Here is a 7966-nt window from a genome sequence, read left to right on the forward strand (position 1 = left end):
ATATCAGTAGTCTTCTTAGCCAGATAGGTGTTCCCACTTACAGTCCAACAGAATGGTGGCTATTTCTTGACAGCTCTAAATGGAGTCTGAAATGTGTTCTCCTACACAACGGTAATGTTTATGCAGCAGTTCCAATTGGTTATTCAACTCATCTGCGAGAAGATTATAATGACATAAAAATTGTCCTTGACTTACTGAAGTATGAGGAGCATAACTGGATCATTTGTGTAGATCTTAAAATGGTAAATTTCCTGCTAAGACAACAGAGAAGTTTCACGACGTATCCTTGCTTTCTGTGTTTGTGGGACAGCCGAGCTCGGGAGAAACACTGGACACAGAAGGAGTGGCCGAAACGTGAAGCTCTGGAAGTAGGGATGCAAAATATTGTGAATGAACCTATAGTTAATGGAAACAGGATCATTTTCCTCCTACTTCACATCAAAATTGGCTTAATGAAGCAGTTTGTTCAGGCTTTGAATAGAGAAAGTGAATGCTTTCAACATATTATTTCTGCTTTTCCTGCCTTGTTTTTCAAGAAGATAAAAGCAGGTGTATTCGATGGACCTCAAATTCATACATGATAAAGAATTTTCCAGGAAGATGAATAAGGAGGAAAAAGCAGCATGGCAGTCTTTTGTGGCAGTTACAAAGAACTTCCTTGGCAACAAAAAAGCAGAAAACTATGAACTTCTGGATCAAAGGATTCTGTTGGTTTTCCGCGACATTGGATGTAACATGAGCGTTAAGCTTCACTTCCTGAACAGTCACCTTAATAAGTTTCCCGAAAATCTTGGAGCTGTTAGTGATGAGCAGACTACTGCTGGAGATCAAACGAGATTGTCCTCAACAAGTACACAAACACAAGAGCTACAAACGCAAATTTTTGCCTGAATAGAATTTAAATAAGTTTTGCACAAATTTTATGATTAAAATAAGTGTTTTAATATGTTCTATTTTGAAATTGTAGACAAATTCTGATGCAATCATATCTTTTAGTGTATTAGTGTATTTACTGCATTATATAAATTATTATATTTTCACAAAGATGATGCCCAAGAAGACATTCTACTTCATTATGTTAAACTAAATGTTGAAAATTTTACAATAAGATAAAAAGCTAAAATCTTGAATTGCAAAAAAGCTGTAGCTTACAGAGAAAAACTAATGTCAGATCTGAGATCAGCACACTTGAATTAGGTAAGAACAAGTGTTTTTGTGGATGCAACAAAAATTTTGTTTCCCAGTGTAATTTTATGAAAAAGTTGAGACTATTCTGTTTATAAATTGTAAGAGCTTGGGTAAGGGTCCTAAAAGACCAACAATAAAATTCAAAGGGATCTAAAACTGAGAATAAAGATCAAATTTTCCAGTATTATGATTTGGTCTGAATTGCATATCCTCGCTGAAGTCTTCATCTCCAATACCTCAGAATATGATTATATTTTGAAATAGGGTCTTCAAGAGGTATTTAAGTTAAAGTGAGTCAATTACAGTTGCTTTAATTAAATAGGACTGGTCTCATAAAAAGAGGTAATACCACATACATAGATGTACACAGAAGGCAGACCATGTGAAGATATTGGGAGATGGCCATCTACGAACCAAGGAAAGATAACTCAATGGAAAACAATCTTGTCAACCCCTTGATCTTGGACTTCTAGACTTCAGAATTCTGGGAAAATAAATTTCTGTTGTTTAAGCCACCATTCTGTGGCACTTAGTTATGGCAGCCCTAGAAAAATGTGATACCCAGGGCTTGTAAAAATATGATACCCAAGGGCTGAAGATGACCAAATGACTTGATTGTCATCTTTATTATGGTGAACACCATCATTCTGTTATTGCAACATAAGATTTTGTAAACCGTATACAGTTCAGATATTCTGTGGTATTTTCTCAGCTCAAAGTTCCATCCAAAGACACATATTTAGACATCTAAAAATAAATAGAAATATGTTTCAATTTTACTTAAGTCTCTTCGAACACACACAAAGTGACTCGATATTCATAACACATGACAACACTTCCTTTAAAACGTCTTTCTTCATCTAAAAAAACTCTCCCTTGCCACAACACAGCAGCTAATCCAATTTCTTTCTCTTTTCTCTTTTATAAACTTCCCAAACTCTCTGTCTTAGCCAGCACTTTTTGGCTTTGTCTTTCTTAGTGCTTCCTCTCATCTTCGGCATCTCTCCAACTTTTCCAATAGATCAATCAAACTTCTTTCCTCTCACCCACTCCATGAATCTCTTAAAAAGGCCAAGGAACTGACCTATCCAAGAAAGAACTTTCCTTGACTGAAGAGGGTAGAGGAGAGGCTGAGAACAGTCAGAGATCAATTTCTTTTCCTGTCAGAAATGCATTAAACTTTTTGGCAACTGTTTCACATTGTTGCTAATATTAAGTGTACAGTAAACCAAAATGTCCCAGTGTTTAAGTGTTAAGTGAAATCAACCCTATCCTGTATTCAGGTCTTTTTATTTTTTTACATTAAATGTAAAATTTTTTGTTTCTTCCTAAGTTTCATATTTCAGCCCAGTGTTCCAAAATTTCAGTATCTTTTGGAATCCTTTTTTTAAATATATATTTAACCTAACACTTAGACATTATTACTAGTCTTACGAATTTGATAGCCTGGGACCACCAGCTGAGAATGAGTCAGCAATATAGTGTGGCTGTTTTTATAAAGCTAACTGTGATAGTGGAATATATTAATAGGAATATGACATGCAAGAGCTGGGAAATCATCCCTCTGCTAAACTTAGAACTGCTCACACCCTTAAAGTTGTGCCAAGTTTGGGCACTGGCATTTCCATGTACATGTGAAATGGCAGGCAGGATTTGAGAGTCGATTAACAAAAATGAACCCTCCAAAAATGAAATGAAATGTGGTTAAATGAGTTGAGATTATTAAAACCGGAGAAGAAAAACTTCTACATATTTACATAAAACCTCTATAAACAATACGTTGACTTATTGTTTTTCAGTTTCTTAAGAGTACAAGACAAAACAAGAAGACATGGCCTTCAGAAAATGGGAAACAGCATAAAGGTCTAATAATAGAGGATTGCTTAAATAAAGTATGATGCCTCAATATAATAGAAACCAGAATGAAACACTTGATAAAACATAGTGAAAATATTTTTTATCATCTCAGAGTAAGGAAAGTTTTTCAAAGATTCACTTAAATCCAAAGCCATAAAGTAAAAATAACATATAATTTAAAATTTCAATCAAAAAATAAAACTAGAAAGTTTAAAAAGTCAAATGAAGTAAATAATATGCAAAGGCCTAATTTCTTCAACATACAGAAAAACTGAACAACTCAATAAGAAAAGACTAATAACCCAATTGAAAAATGTAACAGAATTCAGAGAAAAAGTTTATATTAAGATAAATGCAAATGGCTAATAAAATAGTAAAATGTATTCAACCTTACTAATTAAAGAAATGTATGTTATAACTGAAATTAGATATATATTCAAAAATCTTGTTGAAATGCCAAATTGAAAAAGTTTAATGAGACCCAGAATTGTCAAAAATATAAGTAAGCAGGTTACTCTTATATACCCTTGGGAGTAATATGAATTGGTATAAACTTCTTGGAGAATAGTTTGATAATATTGAGGCAAGATTGATAAAAATTTTAAATATTTACAGCCTTTGATCCAACCATTACACTTCAAAAACTTGATTGTATAGATATTCTTGCACAAATACAGAAAGATAAAGACAGAATTGCAATGTTGTTATAGAAAAAAAATACCTAAATGCCCATCAATTAGAAACAATTTAAGTAAATTATGGCTCATATATAATATGAAATTCTGGGCATCCATTTTATATTCCTATGCATTCCTATGCACACAGACATGGGAAGAGATCTTGGATATATTGGTAGATTAAAACACATTGTAGAAAACAGGCATCGTAAGGTCTCATATATAAAAAAAATGTGTATGTGTGTGTATGTGTGTCTGTGTGTGTAAGGCTACATAATAGGCTGGTAGTCAGCCCATAACTTGTTCCATAAACAAGAGAATGGAGGATCCTCCTGTAATAAAATTGATCAGTTTAAGAGAAAGGACTTGCAGTTAGGTTCTGCAGTTCTATTTCTTCTACAGCAGAGAATTCGTCATTCAACAAGGATGATTCAGGCCCACAGAGCTTCTAATCAAATCAGTTTCTTACTGATTCCTTAGATATAAACCAAGAAAATTACTAGATATTTGAGGAATACTTCCAGCAAAGAGACCAAAATAAATAAATTACAAAAAAAATAAAAAGTAAAAAAATAAAAATCACACACAATTCAGAAACAATTAGAGAAGAAATTTTTCTGTTAAGTCACTAGTAGTTTCAGTTTCCATAACGCACATAAGAATTCCCTTTTATTTAAAATAAATCTAAAAAAGAAAAAAAGAAAGAAAGGAAAAAAAAGTAACCTGTATGGATAATAAACAGCCTGGAAAAGTTCAATAGAAGTGTTGGAATATAGTAGAGGAAATCCTCAGAAAACAATACAAAAAGCCAGCAATGGAAAAGAGGAGAAGGGAGGTGGGCAGCCGCCCCTCCCGATCCCCTCCCAGCCACCAGGCTGGAACTTGGCTGAATTGTCCTGCCTCGGAGAAGAAACTCATCTATTGCAGGCATAGTCTGCATTGCTGCCTTTGAAAGACAAGGAAGGTTGGCAAATATCAACCACAATACAGCATAGAATTTCCAGAGAGGACTTAATTTCAAAACTTTATAAAGAACAAGAACCATGTGGACTTAAGGGAAATTGAACTGTCCTGAACTGGAGGGAAAGAAGAATGTGTTTCTAACCTGTAATTAACGTGGCAAAGATCAGAGTCAGCCATTCCTGACAACTACGTGGAGCAACGGTTCATAGAAGAGCTTTTGGAAAAAAATATGTGCTAAGGACCCTGGCTGGGTAGCTCAGTTGGCTAGAGTGTCATCCTGACACACCAAGGTTACAGGTTCCATCCCCAAGTCAGGTCACGTGCAGAAATCAACCAATGAATGCATAAATAAGTGGAACGCAAATCAATGTTTCTCTCTCTTTTTCTCTTTCTCTTCCTCTCTCTCTCTCTCTCTAAAATAAGTAATATAAAATTTAAAAAATTAATATGTCAAAATGTAATATTAAAAAAAAATCTGTGCTGTAAAACATTAATACTGAGCTGTGGTATTTGAGTCCCGTGTAGTCATCCAGAAGCTATGTAATGTTTGTGTTTTTATGGTCAGCTGGTAGCATATGAACAAGGTCTTCTGGCCCCCACTGCTTTTTTGGGACCCACTTTCCCTGATTGGCTATGCTTTTTATTTTTAATCTCCTTGATGGAGGTGAAGGACTGAGGAAGAGCGGCACACCCAGTAGGCTGACTTTATCGCTCTCACATATAGTTTTGCCCAGTACTGAAGACGCCGACAGTCTGTCAGCACTGGCACCATCTATGCCACATCAGTCTTCATGCTTTTAGGCCACCTCATCTTCTTTGACCACAGTGCCAATGCTGCCACTGTGTCCAGCACACTGTCCTTGAACATGACTATCATTGCTTCTGCCTGCCTTGCCTCATGCCTGCCCTGGTTCCTGCATGCCTTCATCATGGTGACATTTGCCATCCAGATTATTGCCCTGTGGTCCATGTTAACAGAAGAAATTGAAGGTATATACTCCCTACAGCTATGTAAGAGTTACTCTTCTTTTGCCTTTGAGAGGCCTGCAGTCCATTAGTGCTGTGGGAGCCATCCTCTTTGCCCTCTGCTGGTGGCCATCTCCTGTCTCTGTCCTTCTTTATTCATTTGCAGCTTTTTAAAGAAAATATTCATGGGCCTTGGGATGAAGTGGAGATCAAAGAAAATATGTCCAGGTCCCTCAGTTAAGTTAGGGATCTCCATTTCCTTATTAAGGGTAGCTGATAGACAAGCCTCTCACCTAGGATAAGATTTGAAGGCAGATTTCATTCTTTTATATTTTTATTTTATTTTATTTTTTTAAGTGAGAGGAGGGGGAGATAAAGAGACAGATTACCACATGCTACCTGACTGGGATCCACTTGGCAACCTTCATCTGGGGCCGATGCTCAGACCAAACAAACTATCCTCAGTGCCTAGGGCTGACACCCAAACCATTTGAGCCACTGGCTGTGGGAGGAGAAGAGGGAGAGAAAGGGGATACAGAAGGGAAGAGAAGTAGATGGTTTCTTCTCATGTGTGCCCCAACTAGGGATCAAACCCAGGATGTCCACAGGTTAGGCTGACCCTCGATCCACTGAGCCAACTGGCCAGGGCCCAGAGTTCCATTCTGAAAGCAGCAGACTGAAGGGGGTTGGAGAACAGAGAGCAAAAGAAAAAGTTAACCAAAGTCTTGGGTGATGAAAATGCTTATCCTTCAGTTAATTGGTAGATGAAAAAGCTTTCTGGGATCCTCATAAGTGATTGCCTCCAATTTATCACTCATTGCAACAAATGAAATGATATGGTTTCTATTTATTGAAAATAACAACAGATCCAAAGAAAGAAAAGAGGAAAGAAAACACAAGGAGATAAGAACATCAGCCCAAGAAAGACAATATCTGAATAACAGAAGTTCCAAAATAAGAAACCAAAGATAAAATGGAGATCAGCAAAGATCACAGAAATGCAAAATTTACCCAGAAAAAAATCCCCAGACCAGAGGCAGATTTAATGGTGGACACTCAGGGCATGTGCCCTGGGCCTGACTTCTGAAGGGCCCTGCAAAACCCCAACTTTACACTTTTTTTTCTAATGTAAGAGGCCCAGTATTTTCTTCTGCACCCAAGGCCTCAACTGACCTTACTCTACTTCTGCCCAAGACATAAAAACAATTTTTTTAAGATTGAAAAACACATAAACCAGATAACATACAAAGGGTTTTTTAAAATTTATTTATTTATTCATTTTAAAGGAGAGAGAGAGAGAGAGAGAGAGAGAGAGAGAGAGAGAGAGAGGAGGAGCAGGAAACATCAACTCCCATATGTGCCTTGACCAGGCAAGCCTAGGGTTTTGAACCAGCGACCTCAGCATTTCCAGGTCGACGCTTTATTCACTGCACCACCGCAGGTCAGGCAGATAACATGCAAATTTTTAAGAACCAGAATGGCGCCCTGGCCGGTTGGCTCAGTGGTAGAGCGTCGGCCTGGCGTGCGGGGGACCTGGGTTCGATTCCCAGCCAGGGCACATAGGAGAAGCGCCCATTTGCTTCTCCACCCCCACCCCCGCCTTCCTCTCTGTCTCTCTCTTCCCTTCCCGCAGCTAAGGCTCCATTGGAGCAAAGATGGCCCGGGCGCTGGGGATGGCTCCTTGGCCTTTGCCCCAGGCGCTAAAAAAAAGAATCAGAATGGCAGATATGTCAACAGCAATCCTGGAAGTCAGAAACAGTGGAACAAGGCCTTCAAATTTTTGAGGAAAAAGTATTTGCAATGTTGAATTCTTTACCCAGACAAACTACCAACCAAGTAAAGGAAGTTTATAATAAAAGATTTTCAGTTATTTATGAGCATAAAAAATTCAGCTTATGTGCAAAGTTTTTCCAGGAAGTTATTCAAGTATCCTTTATCAATGAGGCTTTAAAGCAAGAAAAAGGTATTGGGGTTCAGGAATAAAGAAATCCAAGATAGAATCGAGGTGAAAGGACTTTCCAAGATTGAAACAAAGTTAGATTCAGCCTCCAGTTTGCATAGGAGTAAGATTATGGAGGACTTTAAGCAGGATATTGCAAAAGAAAAAAAGATAGAAAGAAAAGAAAGGAAGAAAATAGGAATACAAACAAACAAACAAAAACAACTGATGTATTGGTATTGTTTTAGGTTTTGTAATTCTCTTGGAAGGGTTGAGATCCATTCCATAGATACTAGGCAAATAGTAAAGAAAACACAGGCAATTACTGACTTTCTAAAAGAGATAAAGTTGTGCCCGAAGTGAAATGCAGTATATA

The 7966-nt window shown here is 37.2% G+C and overlaps 1 pseudogene; it reads left to right on the forward strand.

Moving 5' to 3' along the window:
* Positions 1-558: 558 nt before the first annotated feature.
* LOC136377075 (phosphatidylinositol N-acetylglucosaminyltransferase subunit C-like) lies at positions 559-5892 on the forward strand (annotated as a pseudogene).
* The last annotated feature ends 2074 nt before the right edge of the window (positions 5893-7966 follow it).

This window comes from Saccopteryx leptura, chromosome 6 (assembly GCF_036850995.1).
Source record: "Saccopteryx leptura isolate mSacLep1 chromosome 6, mSacLep1_pri_phased_curated, whole genome shotgun sequence".
Lineage (NCBI taxonomy): Eukaryota > Metazoa > Chordata > Mammalia > Chiroptera > Emballonuridae > Saccopteryx > Saccopteryx leptura.